Source organism: Phyllobates terribilis, unplaced genomic scaffold, assembly GCF_046119375.1.
Source record: "Phyllobates terribilis strain yellow unplaced genomic scaffold, ASM4611937v1 Scaffold_61__1_contigs__length_8056638, whole genome shotgun sequence".
NCBI classification, from domain to species: domain Eukaryota; kingdom Metazoa; phylum Chordata; class Amphibia; order Anura; family Dendrobatidae; genus Phyllobates; species Phyllobates terribilis.
Window position 1 is genome coordinate 1,518,299 of NW_027362821.1, and position 18,623 is coordinate 1,536,921.

At 44.6% G+C, this 18,623-nt stretch overlaps 1 protein-coding gene across 1 annotated transcript in view; it reads left to right on the forward strand.

Annotated features, from left to right (window-relative positions):
* Positions 1-18,623, forward strand: part of LOC141192426 (uncharacterized) — a 208,224-nt gene that overhangs the window by 40,789 nt on the left and 148,812 nt on the right. The gene's annotated exons all lie outside the window — the stretch shown is intronic.

Sequence of the window (18,623 nt, forward strand, 5' to 3'; positions counted from 1 at the left end):
GTCCGCTAATTATTCAAGCAAATTTTACAATCAAAAAGTCAAATGGCGCTCCTTCCCTTCCGAGCCCTGCCGTGCGCCCAAACAGTGTTTCTTCCCCAAATATTGGGTATCTGCGTGCCCAGGGGAAATTGCACAACAAATTTTGGGGTCCATTTTTTCTTGTTACCCCTGTGAAAATAAAAAAAATTGGGTCTAAAGTAACATTTTTGTGAAAAAAGTTAAATGTTCATTTTTTTCTTCCACATTCAAAAAATTCCTGTGAAGCACCTGAAGGGTTAATAAAGTTCTTGAATGTGGTTTTGAGCACCTTGAGGGGTGCAGTTTTTAGAATGGTGTCACTTTTGGGTATTTTCTGTCATAAAGACCTCTCCAAGTGACTTCAAATGTGATGTGGTCCCTAAAAAAATGGTTTTATAAATTTTGTTGGAAAAATGAGAAATCGCTGGTCAACTTTTAACCCTTATAGCTCCCTAACAAAAAAAAATTTTGGTTCCAAAATTGTGCTGATGTAAAGTAGACATGTGGGAAATGTTATTTATTAACTCTTTTGTGTGACATATCGCTCTGATTTCAGGGCTTAAAAATTCAAATTTTGAAAATTGCAAAATTTTCAAAATTTTCGCCAAATTTCCATTTTTTTCACAAATAAACGCAAGTGATATCGAAGAAATTTTTCCACAATCATGAAGTACAATATGTCACGAAAAAACAGTCTCAAAATGAGGGGGATCCGTTGAAGCGTTCCAGAGTAATTACCTCATAAAGTGACAGTGGTCAGAATTGTAAAAATTGGCCCGGTCATTAACGTGCAAGCCACCCGCGGGGCTTAAGGGGTTAACCCACCCCTGGATATATACATTTGAAACCAAAAGTTTACATACACTATATAAAAAGACACATCTGCATGTTTTACTCAATATCTGACATGAAATCAGAATAAACCTTTCCCATTTTAGGTCAATTAGGATTACCATCATTTTTAATATTTGCCAAATGCCAGAATAATGAGAGAGAGAGAATGTTTTAAAGCATTTTTATTACTTACTGCAAAGTCAAAAGTTTACATACACTAAGATCATTATGCCTTTAAACAATTCTGGACTGCCCATATGATTGGAAGTTTTTTTTTTTTTTTAATCAACATCTGAGTTAATTAGAGACACACCTATTGATGTTTTTAAATGCACACCTGAAACACACTACTTCTTTGTGTAGCATCATGGGAAAGTCTAAAGAAATCAGCCAAGATATCAGGAAGAGAATTGTGGACTTGCACAAGTCTGGCTCATCCTTGGGTACAATTTCAAGATACCTGAAAGTGCCTTGTTCATCTGTGCAAACAATTATACGCAAGTACAAAAAAGATGGGAATGTCCAGCCATTATACCGCTGAGGAAGGAGACGGGTTCTGCATCCCAGATATGAACATGCTTTTTTCTGATATTTGCATATCAACACAAGGACAAAAGCAAAAGACATTGTGAAGATGATGGCGGAAGCTGTTAAGATTGTGTCAATATCCACAGTGAAATGAGTAGTGTATCAACATGGGCTGAAAGGCCACTCTGCCTGGAAGAAGCCATTACTCCAAAAGAAACATAAAAAAGCCAGATTAATGTTTGCAAATGCACACAGGAACATAGACCTTCATTTTTGGAAACATGTCCTGTGGTCTGATGAAACTAAAATTTAACTTTTTGGGCATAATGACTATCGGTACATTTGGAGGAAAAAGGGAGAAGCTTGTAAGCCTAAAAACACCATCCTAACTGTGAAACACGGGGGTGGAAGCATCATGTTGTGGGGTTGTTTTGCTGCAGGAGGGACTGGTGCACTTCACAAAATAGATGGCCTTGAAGACCCGGGGTTTTCCGTGGGCGTAACACTACTCAGACAACACAGGGTGAGGGTTAAACAGTGTGGCAATACTTTATTGAACCATAAAATAGGACAATAAACACATAAAACAGTCCCAGCAAGTACCCAAGATGGTGCAAATTACAGAGTCCTCACCCTTCCGCTGGCCCACCTGGGATAGAACAGCCGCAATTTTGGGGCTTTCAGGGCTGACTACCCCCACCAGTGGCACCCCGCTTTTTGCGGGCCCCCAAAGAGAGGAGGTAATGACAAGCTTAGGAAACTAACTGAGGGCAGTGAGGTCTGGGGCCAGTTGACCTGTTTGTCCCAACCTGGATTCTTTAAGATGTCTCTGAGGGTTCAGCAATGGGCAATGGAGCCGATCTGTATCCCTCCATCTGGGGCCGAAGTCCCCTAAGCTGACATGCTCACCGAATAGAGCCCAGACCCCCTTTTTATAGATCACAATTGTCCTTGCAGCCATCATTCACAAGTCAAGGGTCATAGATGGAGGAAAGAGCTCATGTTTGAGCATTTAATCAACTTGCATAGTTTGTCCTCTATTGCTCAGCAAATCAACAACTCCCTTTAGCTGGTATAATATGTAATCAGCATATTATCAAACAGTATTGCTCACCCTATCTTGCAAGATTTGCAGACAATAAGTTGTATATCATCTTAACTCAAGTGTCAACAATCAGGATTATTCAAACAATAGTCTGTGTTAACCAACCACAGAAGATCACAGGTTAAAAAGTCAACATAAAAATAAAGGTATATTGCTCTTGTCATCAGAAAGTATGTCTGGCATAATTAAGAAGAAAAGCTGTGTTGTCACAATGACATCATGAGAAAAAAAGATTATGTGGCAATACTGAAACAATATCTCAAGACATCAGCAAGGAAGTTAAAGTTTGGGTGGAGATGGGTCTTTCACATGGACAATGACCCGAAGCATACTGCCAAAATGGTAACAAAGTGGCTTAAGGGTAACAAAATCAATGTTTTGGAGTGGCCATCACAAAAGCCATTATCTCAATCCTATTGAAAATTTATGGGCAAAGCTGAAAAGACAGGTGCGAGTAAGGCGACCTACAAACTTCAGTTACACTAGTTTTCTCCGGAGGAATGGGCCCAAATTCCGACCAACTATTGTGAGAAGCTTGTGGAAGGATATCCCAAACGTTTGACCCAAGTCATTCAGTTTAAGGGCAATGTTACCAAATACTAATGAAATGTATGTAAACTTTTGACTTTGCAGTAAGTAATAAAAATGCCTTAAAACATTCTCTCTCTCTCATTATTCTGGCATTTGGCAAATATTGAAAATTATGGTAATCCTAATTGACCTAAAAACGGGAAGGTTTATTCTGATTTCATGTCAGATATTCAGAAAAACATACAGATGTGTCTTTTTATATAGTGTATGTAAAGTTCTGGTTTCAACTGTATATATGTTATATTAAATTAACTCACAGGTGACTTTTTCTTTCTGATGGAGTCGTTCACTTTTCCCGTCTTTTCCATCTGGTCCGGGCCGATATCACGACTTCTCCAGCAGAGATTACAACAAAGAAACATCTGACTTCTCACACCTCCAGCACCGTCCCCATCTGTTCCCAACCTGCACAAACTCCTCATCCCGCTGTCTCCCCAAAGCTGAACCGCTGCTGTGTCCCTATTCCTGATCCTCTTAGTGCCCACATAATAATGCCCACCAATGTGCCTCTTACGAAGTAAAACGCCTCCTTTGTGCCCTTAAATGGTAAAACTGTGCTCCCGAAAACAGTGCCCACATTTTTCCCATAGAAAATAATAATGCCTCCAGTGGGCACATTTGACAGTCACAATAGCCGGAGTGCCCCTATAACAATTATGCATCTTAAGTGCACACTTAAAATGTAATAATGTCCCAAGTCCCCCATATATATTTCCCCTCTATACAGCATTATGGCCCCTACAGCTCCCACATGCACAACATGTTGGGCCCACAGCTCCCTATACACAGTATGATGGGCCCCACAGTAGTTCTCGCACACTGTATGATGGCCCCCAGTAGTCCCTACACACTGTAATTGACCCCCAATAGTCCCCTACAGTGTATGATGGTCCCCAATAGTTCCCCACACTGTATGATGGCCCCCAGTAGTTCCCCCACACTGTATGATGGCCCCCAGAAGTTCCCCCACACTGTAAGTGGTCCCCAGTATTCCCTTCACACTGTATGGACGGCCCCCAGTTTCCCCCTACACTGTGTGGATGGCCCCAAGTAGTCCCCCTCACTGTATAGATAGCTCCCTGTAGTTCATTAGTCCCCCTACACTATGGATGGCCCCCAGTCTTTCCACACAGCGCATGGATGGCCCCCAGTAGTCCAGTAGCCCCTTACACTGTATGGCTTGAGCTCAGTCTTCCTCCCACAATGTATGATGGCTCCTGTAGTTGCCTGACACTGTGTGGATGGCCCCCAGTAGTCCCCCCTTGAGCTCTATTAAAATAAAAAGAAACATTTTATACTCAACCATGGTTCCCGAAAGTCCGCCAGCAGACAGGACCAAGGCATGAGAGGACCAATAGGGTGATATCATCATGCTGGAGCATGTAGAATCCGCTTTGCCTGTGTATCTCCCTACTTTTCTGTAGACCACAGGCTTAATCGTTAAATCAACCTGCAGTCTACAGAATGTGAAGCGGAAGTGCAGAGAGATCATGTGTTCTTGCTCCACTGCAGAGTTTAACCAGATCGGCGCACTGCACACAGTGATAGTTTAGAGTAGCAGTTTCTCCGGGTGGGCCTGTCTGAGCATGGAACCAGCAGTGACGCACCCTCTCCCCCCCAGTAGCTATGCTACTGCATTTGTTACAATTTTGTAGATATCCTAGAGGCGATTTGAGAGGTTTTCCAACTCTAACTCTTTGGTAATTTGGTGGCCCTGCAAGAAATGGTTGAGAATGGGTGTGTACTCGAAATATACTTCTATGTGGACCAACCCCTATTTGAAGGAATTACAAAAGGTCGGAGGGCTTTGGGACATGGAAAAGTAAGGGATTGAAATATCTACACCAATTATACGTGGAAGGGCACTTTTGCTCATCCGAATATTTAAAGCAAACTTTTAACTGGGATAACTGAATTTTTCAGATATTTACAATTGCGGCACGCCGTTAGAGCTCAGGAGTCTATCTCAGATTTGACCATTTTTCTTAATGGGATACTGGACTCAGTAATAAATGTAAAGAACATGAGAGGTCTTATCTCTCTGATATATAATTCTCTGCTATTAAAGATTATGGGAGATCTTATGGCTACAATTAAACCTAAATGGGAGAGGGATGTGAGATTAGTCACTCAGGAGGAGTGGGAGGAAAGCCTGGAGTCACCAAGAAAATTATCTATAAATTGGACCCAAAGAAGATCTCAATTATTTCTTATACACAGAGCCTATAGAACTACTAGAACACTGTTTAGAATGGGCATTAGGGCAGATGATCGGTGTCCATGGAGGCGAGGAAGGGGCAGATTTAGTCTATATGTTCTGATCCTGTATCATGTAGCTGGGCTGTGGGGAGATGTTGGTAAACTGATCTCAGAGGTTTTTAATACTCCTATTCCTCTAGTTCCCAAGGTATGAGTGCTGGGTATGTGGCGGAGGTTAGAGGTTTGCCTCCTATACCATTGCCAATAGCCAAGATTCTATATCATACTAGAAAGACTATAAGTAGGCATTGGTTGGCAAGCAATGCTCCCTTAATAGAAGAAGTAGTGGGAGCTTTAAACAGTACTATTCTAATGGAAAAACGGGTCTATATAAAAAGGGGCCACAGCTAAATTTGGGAAACAGTGGGGGAATTGGGTTAAATGCTCAAGTGTGGCGTTGGATGAGTTGGTCAGAGACATAATATTTGATATGCTAGTTCTTTAATAGCAACATAATAGGATGGATAGAATGTTGTGCAATTCATGATACATTTGGTATTTGTACGTCAAGGAGGGACGACAGTCTTATGCAAAATCAGATGGGTAAGGGATGAAAAGGGGGGTTCTGGTGGGGAGGGTTGGGGGTGTTTTTTTAAATCCTGTAAATGTGATGTTTTATTATATGTTATATTTTCTGTATCAAACAGTCTGTAAGATTTGTATCAAACCTCCGATGCCGGCGCCATTCTAGCGGTGTCGGCACGTGCGTTCCCGGGGCTCATGTGAGGCTGTTACGTCGTGTGAGCCCAGTAACTGCTGGAATCACTGTCTCCACCTTCAGAAAAATCGAACATCATGAGGAAATCTGAGAGCAGCTGCAGCCCTGGCTTCCAGTTGATGTTCAATATGTCCGAAGGTGGTGACAGTGAAGTCAGCACTGACTGGGTGTAGGGCTCATGTGATGTAACAACCCCGGGAATGTGAGTCCCAGCACCGCTGGAACGGCGCTGGCATGGGAGCTGAGTAGGAGTGTTTTTATTTTAACTAGGCCAAACATGAGGAATGACACGGGTTGTCCTAGTAGTGAACAACCCCTTTAAGATTGTACAATTTTCAGTTAAAACATTTCCAACATTCTGGACATGTAGAAGGCTTCTCCCCTGTGTGACGTCTTTAAAGTTTATTAAGAGTTTATTTTCAAGGAAAACATTTCCCACATTAAGAATATAAAAAAGGCTTCTACCCTGTGTGACTGCTCTGATGACTAAGAAGAGATGATTTCTTCACAAAACATTTCCCACATTTTGAACATTAAAAAGGCTTCCATGAGTCCATGAGTTCAAGACTTCAGGCAGTCATTGCCAACAAAGGGTTTTCAACCAAGTACTAGAAATGAACATTTTATTTACACTTATTTCATCTGTCCAATTACTTTTGGTCCCTTTAAAAACAGGGTGGCACATGTTAAGGAGCTGAAACTCCTAAACCCTTCATCCAATTTTAATGTGGATACCCTCAAATGAAAGCTGAAAGTCTGAACTTCAACTGCATCTGAATTGTTTTGTTTAAAATTCATTGTGGTAATGTCTAGAACCAAAACTAGAAAAATGTTGTCTCTGTCCAAATATATATGGACCTAACTGTACCTATTCATTTGAATAGGTCTACGTGTGTCAGTGTCTCCGGTACGTGTGGAAACTGTCACCACACGTACTGGAGACACTGACATGTGAAAGAGGCCTAATTCTGAATGGGCTGTCAGTGCCGGGAAGCTGTTACAGCCAGGATCTGTCTCTCGCAGCTGTGGATGGAGCTGAGCTTTGCCGGCTGCTGTTAACTCCTTAACCCCTTAAGCCCCGGAGCATTTTTCGTTTTTGCATTTTCGTTTTTGCTCCCCTTGTTCCCAGAGCCATAGCGTTTTTATTTTTTGGTCAATATGGCCATGTGAGGGCTTATTTTTTGCAGGACGAGTTGTACTTTTCAACGCCATTACTAGTTTTATCATATCCTGTATGGGAAAACGGGAAAAAAATTCCAAGTGCGGTAAAATTGCAAAAAAAGTGCAATACCACAGTTGTTTTTTATTTATTTATTTTACCATGTTCACTGAATGCTAAAACTGACCTGCCCTTCTTATTCTACAGGTCATTACGAGTTCATAGACACCAAACATGTATAGGTTCTTTTATATTTAAGTGGTGAAAAAAAATTCCAAAATTTGGTAAAAAAAAAAATAAAAAAATAGCGCCATTTTCTAAGACCCGTAGCGTCTCCATTTTCGTGATCTGGGGCTGGTTGATGGCTTATTTTTTGCGTGCCAGGCTGACGTTTTTATTGATAACATTTGGGGTAGATCCGATGTTTTGATCGCCCGTTATTGCATTTTATTGCAATTTTGCGGCGACCAAAAAACGTAATTCTGGCGTTTAGAATTTTTTTCTCGCTACGCCGTTTACCGATCGGAATAATTCTTTTTTTATATTGATAAATCGGGCGATTCTGAACGCGGCGATACCAAATATGTGTATGTGGGTTTTTTTTTTATATATATTTTATTTTGAATGGGGCGAAAGGGGGGTGATTTAAACTTTTATATTTTTTTATTTTTTTTTATATTTTTAAAAACTTTTTTTTTTTACTTTTTGCATGCTTCTATAGTCTCCATAGGAGACTAGAAGCAGCAACTATCCGATCACCTCTGCTACATACAGGGGACGAGCAGGTCCCCTGCATGCAGCAGAAATGGTCCTGTGCTATGAGCGCCGACCACTAGGTGGCGCTCATAGCGACAAGATCATGACAACCACAGGCGTCTGCTGCAGACCCTGGGTTGTCATGCACGCCCATCGGCGACCCGCGATCACGTGACGGGGTCGCCGGTGGGCGGGGCTTATGACGCGCTACCCGGAAGCGCGCGCTAAATGCTGCTGTCGGAGATTGACAGCAGCATTTAACTGGTTAACAGCCGCGGGTGGATCGCGATTCCACCCGCGGCTGTTGCGGGCACATGTCAGCTGTAAGAATCAGCTGACATGTGCTCCGTTCAGTGAGGGCTCAGCGCAGCAGCCCTCACTGAACGGGCAGTGCGCAAATATGCGTACTAATACGTCCCCGGTAAGTAAGGGGTTAAAGGAGTTTTCCACTACTCAAACAACCCCATCTTAATCCGTATGTTTCCTCCTTGTAAAATACCATCACTGCCACTAGTACAGCGCCGGCAGTGAATATAAGTGTTATTTTACAAGGGGGAAACATACGGATTGAGATAGTGTTGTCTGAGTAGTGGTCAATCTCTAAAGAGAACCTGTCATGTCTGATAATGCTACTAACCTGCAGATGTAGGGTTACTCTGCAGGTTAATAGCGTTTGGGGACATGATAGGTTCTCTTTACATACTTTGTGGTTAGGCTTCAGACAATAGTGATTTTTCCTACATGCAGAAATGCAAAAGTACTGCTGTATATAGTGCAAGTGATCAAACGATCACAGCTTCAAGTCGCCTAAGGGGACTAACAAAGTAAAATAAATAAATGTTAAAAAAAAAAAATCAACACCTATTTTCTCACATTCAAAATCAAGATATTAAAGGGGTTGTCCAGTCTTAAGCTATAAGTCTGCAGTCACTCTTTGACTGCAGACTTGTGAACCCTCGTGTGGCACGCCCTACTCGCGAGGATTTGCCAACAGTGGTCATGTATGTGTGACACCCCAGGGGTCTGGTTGCCACAGTGATAGAGATATTACGTCTGAGAGCAGGTGGGAGGTCTCTTGGTCAGGAATCCTATGCATGCCACACCTCCTGCCCAGTCCTGGGAGGGGAAGAACTTCCCCTATATAAACCTAGGGCTGAGGCAGGGTTAGTGAGTAGAGAAGAAGTAGAGACAGAGAAAAGAAGCAAATATAGGAACAGAACATCAGGAGCTCTGTGGGAGCAGTGTTACAAGGAGTCAGGGGCTGGCAGCTGCAGAGCTCGCCCTGACTGAGAAGATTTCTTACCGGACCCGGAGTCCGAGGCTGTGGGGACTAACTCCTACCCAGCAGCAGAATCCGTCAGGCAGGGGATTCCAGGTCCTCTGGCCAAGAAACCCGAGTCACCGGCCATACGGGTGAGCACCACACGGTACACTCAGGGATGTGGGCTACTTATACCCGCCCCTAGCAAGGTAGCCAGAAGAGTATCGTTAGTTTGGGAGGCCTACAACTCCGCATGGCCAGGGGAGATCCCATCTGCTCAAGGACTGACCAGGCCCCAACCGCTAGCCAGTACTCCGGGAGGGTCTATCTTTGTCACCAGTAAAGACCCTGAACTACACCGCATCGTCTCTGAGTGGTTCCTGCTACCCCCATCATCCACGTCGGCTGCCCTGAGGCCATACCCCTCCCGTTGGGGGTTATACCATCCACGCTGCACCATCTTTCCACCGGCCTCAGCGGTCTGCCCTGCAGCGGCAGCTCCATAGCTGCATTCAACGGGTGGCGTAGTCATCCATCACCTACCGCTGATACATCGCCGCTCAGTTTGACTCCCTGGGCACGGACCGGGTCACCGCCACGAGACTACAACCCTCAACAGATCCGGCTCCGGGTAAGCTCCCGCGTGCGCAACGCAGCGCGACACAGGCCCAGGGGCGCGTCAACTTTTGGCGTAGTCGGCAGGATTTCGTGCCCGCAACCACCGGGTACTGCGTGCCTGAAAAAGACTGTTCAAACTTACCTGTGGTGAAGATTCCCGCCATCCGGCGCCATCTTCCGCTTCCTTCCCGCCATCGGTGGAGTTTTCCCGCCATCCAGCGCCATCATCAGCCTTCTTCCCGCCATACGTGGAGTTTTCCCGCCACTGGACGCCATCTTGAGGACGCCGCGCGGGAAGAAGAGGGGCGTGGACTCCGAAAGCGCGCGAGAACTGAAGCCCCGCCTCACATCCGGACATTGCGTAAGGTCCTGGAAGGAGCCCAGCAGACGCCGACGTCACAGGAGCGCGACGGAAGGTCCTCAACCCTGACGATTCACTGCGGAGCCGCGGCCTACGGAAGAGGATCATCGCAAGGTAGGCCACGGTCCACTAGGGGGGAGAAGGATGCCGGATACGGAGGAGAGCTTCACCGCTTCAACCCCCGCCAGCGCCACCGCTGTTGCGGTCATGCCTTTCACCATGCCCTATATCCCGGGGGCAGCCTGGCTACCCCAGTACTCAGGGGAGTCACATACCCTGCATGACTTTAGAGAAAAGCTGGATAGCCTCTTCCAGGTGTACCCCCTCACAGAGGAGCAAAAAGTGAGCATCCTGGTGGCCCAATTAACCGGGGCAGCCCAAAGGGAGGTAAAGTCCTGGCCACCTGGGAGGAGGACTGTCGCAGAGATACTAACCCAGCTAACCGAGGAGGAGCTGCAGTACTACCAATACGAGGAAAGCCAAGAGGACCCGGACGGGTCTGAGGACTACCCTCAGGAGGGAGCACAAAGAGGACATAGCTACTGAAGGGAAGTAGCGTGAATAAAGAGCTGTAAATAGTTACCCGTAAGGGTACAAGGACTGCTGCTAATTAAAATATGGTCCCCGTTGGGATTAGTGAATTGTTCCCCGTGTGTCCCTATCCCTTACCAGGCTGAGGACTGTGAGCAGCCAATCCTTATCCCCACTGGCCGAGGACTGAGAGCGGCCATATCCTGTAAATAATTATGTGTTTCTAGTAATTTATAGGAGTCCTTGGTGGATTTACCGGGAATCCTTTGTACAGTTAGTGGAGCGTAACCCAGGATGGACTAAAGACTGTTAAGGACTCGGGGCAGGACAGACCCCTACCTGGTTACGTCTCCCTGTTTTGGTGAAATGGACACCTTGCTTTTCTTCAAAGACTGCACCCGGTTACGGACATGCCGTGACCACCTTTATGTGTTTCTTTATTGTATTGTTATTGTTATATCTTGTTATGTTTTTCTAAAATATGTTTAGTCCCGGAGTACTAAATTTCACTAGGGGGGAATGTGACACCCCAGGGGTCTGGTTGCCACAGTGATAGAGATATTATGTCTGAGAGCAGGTGGGAGGTCTCTTGGTCAGGAATCCTATGCATGCCACACCTCCTGCCCAGTCCTGGGAGGGGAAGAACTTCCCCTATATAAACCTAGGGCTGAGGCAGGGTTAGTGAGTAGAGAAGAAGTAGAGACAGAGAAAAGAAGCAAATATAGGAACAGAACATCAGGAGCTCTGTGGGAGCAGTGTTACAAGGAGTCAGGGGCTGGCAGCTGCAGAGCTCGCCCTGACTGAGAAGATTTCTTACCGGACCCGGAGTCCGAGGCTGTGGGGACTAACTCCTACCCAGCAGCAGAATCCGTCAGGCAGGGGATTCCAGGTCCTCTGGCCAAGAAACCCGAGTCACCGGCCATACGGGTGAGCACCACACGGTACACTCAGGGACGTGGGCTACTTATACCCGCCTCTAGCAAGGTAGCCAGAAGAGTATCGTTAGTTTGGGAGGCCTACAACTCCGCATGGCCAGGGGAGATCCCATCTGCTCAAGGACTGACCAGGCCCCAACCGCTAGCCAGTACTCCGGGAGGGTCTATCTTTGTCACCAGTAAAGACCCTGAACTACACCGCATCGTCTCTGAGTGGTTCCTGCTACCCCCATCATCCACGTCGGCTGCCCTGAGGCCATACCCCTCCCGTTGGGGGTTATACCATCCACGCTGCACCATCCTTCCACCGGCCTCAGCGGTCTGCCCTGCAGCGGCAGCTCCATAGCTGCATTCAACGGGTGGCGTAGTCGTCCATCACCTACCGCTGATACAGCGCCACTTAGTCTGACTCCCTGGGTATGGACCGGATCACCGCCACGAGACTACAACCCTCAAGAGATCCGGCTCCGGGTAAGCTCCCGCGTGCGCAACGCAGCGCGACACAGGCCCAGGGGCGCGTCATATGCGATATGCATACTTCCATCCACAATCTGACTAGACTGTTTCTGGCCTTGCATTGAGCAAGCCCATGCACATGTAGCCATAATGTGGCCAGGAGGAGGATGCAAATCGCATACTTGCTGTCACGCACCCGCCTATACCAGCAGCGGAGAATCCTCAGAGCACATTGCATTCCATAACAAGTATTCACAAGTCTGCAGTCACTCTATGTGGCCGCTTGTAGCCTAAGTCTAGACAACCCCTTTAAAGTACATTTATATTGGCCAACTGGCCGTTAAAGGGGTTGTGCCTCAAACAAAAGTATATTTTAATCAACCGATCTTGGAATAAAAATAAGTTCCACAATTGGATGTGTCTGACCGTGCAGGAACATGGTCTGATCATACCACAGCTCCTGGGCCGTGGAGGAAGCAAAAGAGTATACAGACAGGACAGCATGCGGTCGCAAATTATTCTTTCTTGTGAGGTAAAACATTTCCCTGCCTGTTTTTAAACAATATTTTCCTCAAAGAATCATTTGTGATCCCCTGCTATAATGTCTGTATACTCTTTTGTTTCCCCCTCTGCTCAGGAGATGTGGTATGATCAGACCATGTTCCTGTACAGTCAGACACAGCCATTACACAGTACACAGCAGGGGCACATTTATAAGATTATCTCAGCACAGGAACATTTTATTAACACATCCAATTGTGGAAGATATTATTCCAAGATCTGTTGATTAAACTGACGAAGGGCAGTACCCCGAAACACAGTGTCTGCAAATTGAGTTTCTGGTTCTGGCTTATATCCTAAGTCATGTAATAAGGCTCGTTAAAGGGTCACTATTCACTTTTAGGATTGCTACTGCCTGTAGGTGGACCTACAGTTCTAGTCCTCTTCCTCTCTGAAGAGACAATTTGCATATTTCCCAGAGGAGCATTGTGGCTTTAAAAGTCTCCTCACCATGACGTGCTTAACATGTCACTCTCCGCAAGGAGAAATGTTACCCATTTAGATACTGGTCTGACGCCTCTCACCCAGCCAAACCAGAACTCACACTTTGCACTGACGAGGGGCAGTACCTCAAAACACAGTGTCTGCAAATTGAGTTTCTGGTTCTGGCTTCTATCTTAAGTCATAAGATAAGGCTCGTTAAAGGGTCACTGTTGACTTTTAGGATTGCTACTTCCTGCAGGTGGCACTAGAGTTCTAGTCCTCTTCCTCTCTGAAGAGACAATTTGATTAAAATACAATTTTGTTTGTGGTACAATCCCTTTTCCATCTCAGAGAAAAGTTTCGGCAAGCAATGCATCTTACCATATAACTAAGTGTGTGGTAGTATATGTGAGAATTCGGCTGTGCTTGCTGGTTCTGATGGTGGCCACGTAACTGCAAGTGTTTGATTTCCATAGTTGTGATTACCTGCCTAATAGATTCTCATTCGATTCTCTTTACTGAGAGAAGTAGATGACAATCTGGTGAACTGACTCACATTGTGTTTTTTGGGGTTTGTCTACAGGAGCTTCTCTCATGCTTTGACCAATGGAACAGGTGTCAGTCGCAAGAAGCTCGGAGAAAGACAAAACTGAAAAGGAACAGAGACCCAGTGACTTTCTAGTAAGTGTTTCACAAGTACACACATGACACACCATCAGATTCACCAGGTGTAAGCAGATGTTGTTATAGAAAACTTATTTTTGCATCATTTCTTTTAGGTATTGAAAACTCCAGCACAGCACATACCATCATGCGTTTCCTCCTGAAAGCACCAGACAAACAGTAAGTTACTCACAAAACACACGGACTGATGGCAGCCATTTTTAGTTGTTATAACTATTCTTATACTTTATCGTCCTATGCTCGTAGATGCATTCTTCACTAAAATCGGGTGCTCAGAAAAGAAAAGAGCAGAGACAGAGAACTCAACAAATAAATGAAGAGATTTGTAAAATTCCTCAAGGTACAGACTTTCTTTAAAAGAAAATCTACAGAATCTGATCGGCCGACTGAATGTGATGTCAATAACAACAGCTGTGAAAATGTCCATCTCCATCTCACTGCTCTGAGCACGCGGATTACTTCATTGTAGTCCCCCAAACATCTGACGCAGAGCCAGAAAATGTCCATCTCCATCTCACTGCTCTGAGCACGCGGATTATTTCATTGTAGTGCCCCAAACATCTGACACAGAGCCAGAAAATGTCCATCTCCATCTCACTGCTCTGAGCACGCGGATTATTTCTTTGTAGTGCCCCAAACATCTGACGCAGAGACAGAAAATGTCCATCTCCATCTCACTGCTCTGAGCACGCGGATTATTTCATTGTAGTGCCCCAAACATCTGACACAGAGCCAGAAAATGTCCATCTCCATCTCACTGCTCTGAGCACGCGGATTATTTCATTGTAGTGCCCCAAACATCTGACACAGAGCCAGAAAATGTCCATCTCCATCTCACTGCTCTGAGCACGCGGATTACTTCATTGTAGTGCCCCAAACATCTGACACAGAGCCAGAAAATGTCCATCTCCATCTCACTGCTCTGAGCACGCGGATTATTTCATTGTAGTGCCCCAAACATCTGACGCAGAGACAGAAAATGTCCATCTCCATCTCACTGCTCTGAGCATGCGGATTATTTCATTGTAGCGCCCCAAACATCTGACGCAGAGACAGGAAATGTCCATCTCCATCTCACTGCTCTGAGCACGCGGATTATTTCATTGTAGTGCCCCAAACATCTGACGCAGAGACAGGAAATGTCCATCTCCATCTCACTGCTCCGAGCGCGTGGATTATTTCATTGTAGTGCCCCAAACATCTGACGCAGAGCCAAAAAATGTCCATCTCCATCTCACTGCTCTGAGCACGCGGATTATTTCATTGTAGTCCCCCAAACATCTGACGCAGAGCCAGAAAATGTCCATCTCCATCTCACTGCTCTGAGCACGCGGATTATTTCATTGTAGTGCCGCAAACATCTGACGCAGAGCCAGAAAATGTCCATCTCCATCTCACTGCTCTGAGCAGGTGGATTATTTCATTGTAGTGCCGCAAACATCTGAAGCTGAGCCAGAAAATGTCCATCTCCATCTGACTGCTCTGAGCATGCAGATTATTTCATTGTAGTGCCCCAAACATCTGACGCAGAGCCAGAAAATGTCCATCTCCATCTTACTGCTCTGAGCACGCGGATTATTTCATTGTAGTGCCCCAAACATCTGACGCAGAGCCAGAAAATGTCATTGACAAAATGGCGTGTGCTCAGGAATGGGTGGAAGCGGCTTCAGAGTTTCCATCAGATATTGGGCTGTGCAAATGGAAAGTGAAAAATTATATTGGAGTAAAGTCTTAAAAAGATCCCTCTACACCAGATGTTTCCAACTGTGACCAGCTAACATTTATTGTCCGACATGTTTTGCCCACTGGAGTCCTTGAAAGATTTCTACAATTCATTCCTGTTATTGGTCACACTGGCAAACAAATAGCCGAGGTGATTGGTGGTATGCCTTGTAAAAATGGTATTAACATTAAAGATTGTAGGGGTCAGTCTTATGATAATGTTGCCAATATGAGTGGGAAGTACAATGGGGTCCAAGCACATGTTAGAAATTCATTCCCTGTGCGGTCCATTCCCTTAACCTGGCTGGAAAAATAATGATGAAACTATTCCAGAGACAAAGTTGTTCCAAAGTGTTAAAAATCTGTATGTATTTTTTTCAACATCTGTTGGTAAAATTATAACCTCTCTGGTTACCAGTTGTGAAATCGCTTTCTACCACAAGGCGGTCAGCAAGATATGAAGCAGGTTTAGCTTTGTACAAAGGATACAGCCAATATGTAATCTTATAGACAGCATGGCTACAGACCCTGACTTCAGTTCATGGAAAGTCTGAGGCTTTGGGTGAGAAATTCACTGAACCTGATTCTCCCTTCATTCTTCTAGTGTGGCATGAGATTTTGAATCGGTTTCATAAAACCAATCTGTCCCTTCAAGAGGCATGTGAATACTGCTGTAGTTTTACTTCAGTTTTTGTTAGACTTTGTCAAAAGTCTGAGAGAAGAATTTGATACATACAGCGGGTACGGAAAGTATTCAGACCCCTTTACATTTTTCACTCTTTGATTCATTGCAGCCATTTGGTAAATTCAAAAAAGTTAATTTTTTTCTCATTAAAGTACATTCTGTACCCCATCTTGACTGAAAAAAACAGAAATGTCAAAATTTTTGCAAATTTATTAAAAGAGAAAAACTGAAATATCACATGGTCATAAGTATTCAGACCCTTTGCTCAGACACTCATATTTAAGTCACATGCTGTACATTTCCTTGAGATCCTCCTTGAGATGGTTCTACTCCTTCATTGGAGTCCAGCTGTGTTTAATTAAACTGACAGGTCTTGATTTAGAAAGGCACACACCTGTCTATATAAGACCTCACAGCTCACAGTGCATGTCAGACCAAATGAGAATCATGAGCTCAAAGGAACTGCCCAAGGAGCTCAGAGACAGAATTTTGGTAAGGCACAGATCTGGCCAAGGATCCAAAAGAATTTCTGCATTACTCAAGGTTCCTAGGAGCACAGTGGCCTCCATAATCCTTAAATGGAAGAAGTTTGGGACCACCAGAAGCCTTCCTAGACCGGGCCATCCAGCCAAACTGTGCAATCGTGGGAGAAGAGCCTTATTGAGTGAGGTAAAGAAGAACCCCAAGATCACTGTGGCTGAGCTCCAGAGATGCAGTAGGGAGATGGGAGAAAGTTCCACAAAGTCAACTATCACTGCAGCACTCCACCAGTCAGGCCTTTATGGCAGAGTGGCCAAACGGAAGCCTCTCCTCAGTGCAAGACATATTAAAGCCCGCATAGAGTTTGCTCAAAAACACATGAAGGACTCCCAGACTATGAGAAATAAGATTCTCTGCTCTGATGAGACGAAGATAGAACTTTTTGAAGATAATCATAAGCGGTATGTGTGGATAAAACCAGGCACTGCTCTTCACCTGCCCAATACAATCCCAACAGGGAAACCTGGTGGTGGCAGCATCATGCTATGGGGGTGTTTATCAGCTGCAGGGACAGGACGACTGGTTGCAATTGAAGGAAACACGAATGCGGCCAAGTACAGAGATATCCTGGATGAAAACCTCTTCCAGAGTGCTCTGGACCTCACACTTGGCCGAAGATTCACCTTCCAACAAGACAATGACCCTAAGCACACAGCTAAAATAACAAAGGAGTGGCTTCAGAACAACTCTGTGACCATTCTTGACTGGCCCAGACAGAGCCCTGACCTAGACCCAATTGAGCATCTCTGGAGAGACCTGAAAATGGCTGTCCACCAACATTCACCATCCAACCGGACAAAACTGGAGAGGATCTGCAAGGGAGAATGGCAGAGGATCCCCAAATCCAGGTGTGAAAAACTTGTTGCATCATTCCCAAGAAGACTCATGGCTGTACTAGCTCAAAAGGGGGCTTCTACTCAATACTGAGCAAAGGGTCTGAATACTTATGACCATGTGATATTTCAGTTTTTCTTTTTTAATACATTTTAAAAAATTTCTACATTTCGGTTTTTTTCAGACAAGATGGGGTGCAGAGTGGACTTTAATGAGAAAAAAAATGAACTTTTTAGAATTTGCCAAATGGCTGCAATGAAACAGAGTGAAAAATGTAAAGGGGTCTTTCCTTACCCACTGTATAGAACATCGAGCCTTCTTTTTAGAATTGGGCCACGTCCAAATGCAGATTGTCCAAGATGTGCAACAGGAGATGCGCATCTGTTACACATGTTCTGGGAGGTCTGTAGATTGGGCTCCTACTGGAAAAACACACTATCTTTAATAAAAAAGGGTATTTGGTGTGCAAATCCAAGAAGACCCCAAAATACGCATATTGGAGAGAATCTGTCGATTTTGAATCCCCGATGGCTAGAAGTCTTTTGCGAACATTGTATCAAGCACGCAAACTTATTGCACAACATTGGTTAGAAACTCAACCACCGACAATTTATAAGTTAATAAATAAGCTAAACAATATTATTTGGTTAGAAATAAAGGTATATAGAAAGAGAAAAGCAACCAAGAAATCTGACAACATCTTCGGACCCTGGTTGAATGTTCCAGACCTGCCATCTGGAGTACTCCTGAGAAATAACATATGGCAATTCCTGGCTTCATGAACACTTGTGGTATGATCATTCCCGGTTAAATGATATAAGTATGTTCAGTCCACATGCAAACTAATTATTCTAACTGAATGGCAGATATTCTAATGTATACACATCATAAAAAAGTAATAATCATATGAATATAGATTTCCCTGGAGTGTTATTGGGGGGGGGGTGTTAGGTTGTTTGAATGAAAAAAAATCGAATCCTTGGAAGCAGATGAAAATTTTATTGTATTTTATGTATAACAATAATATATAATGATACCATGTAA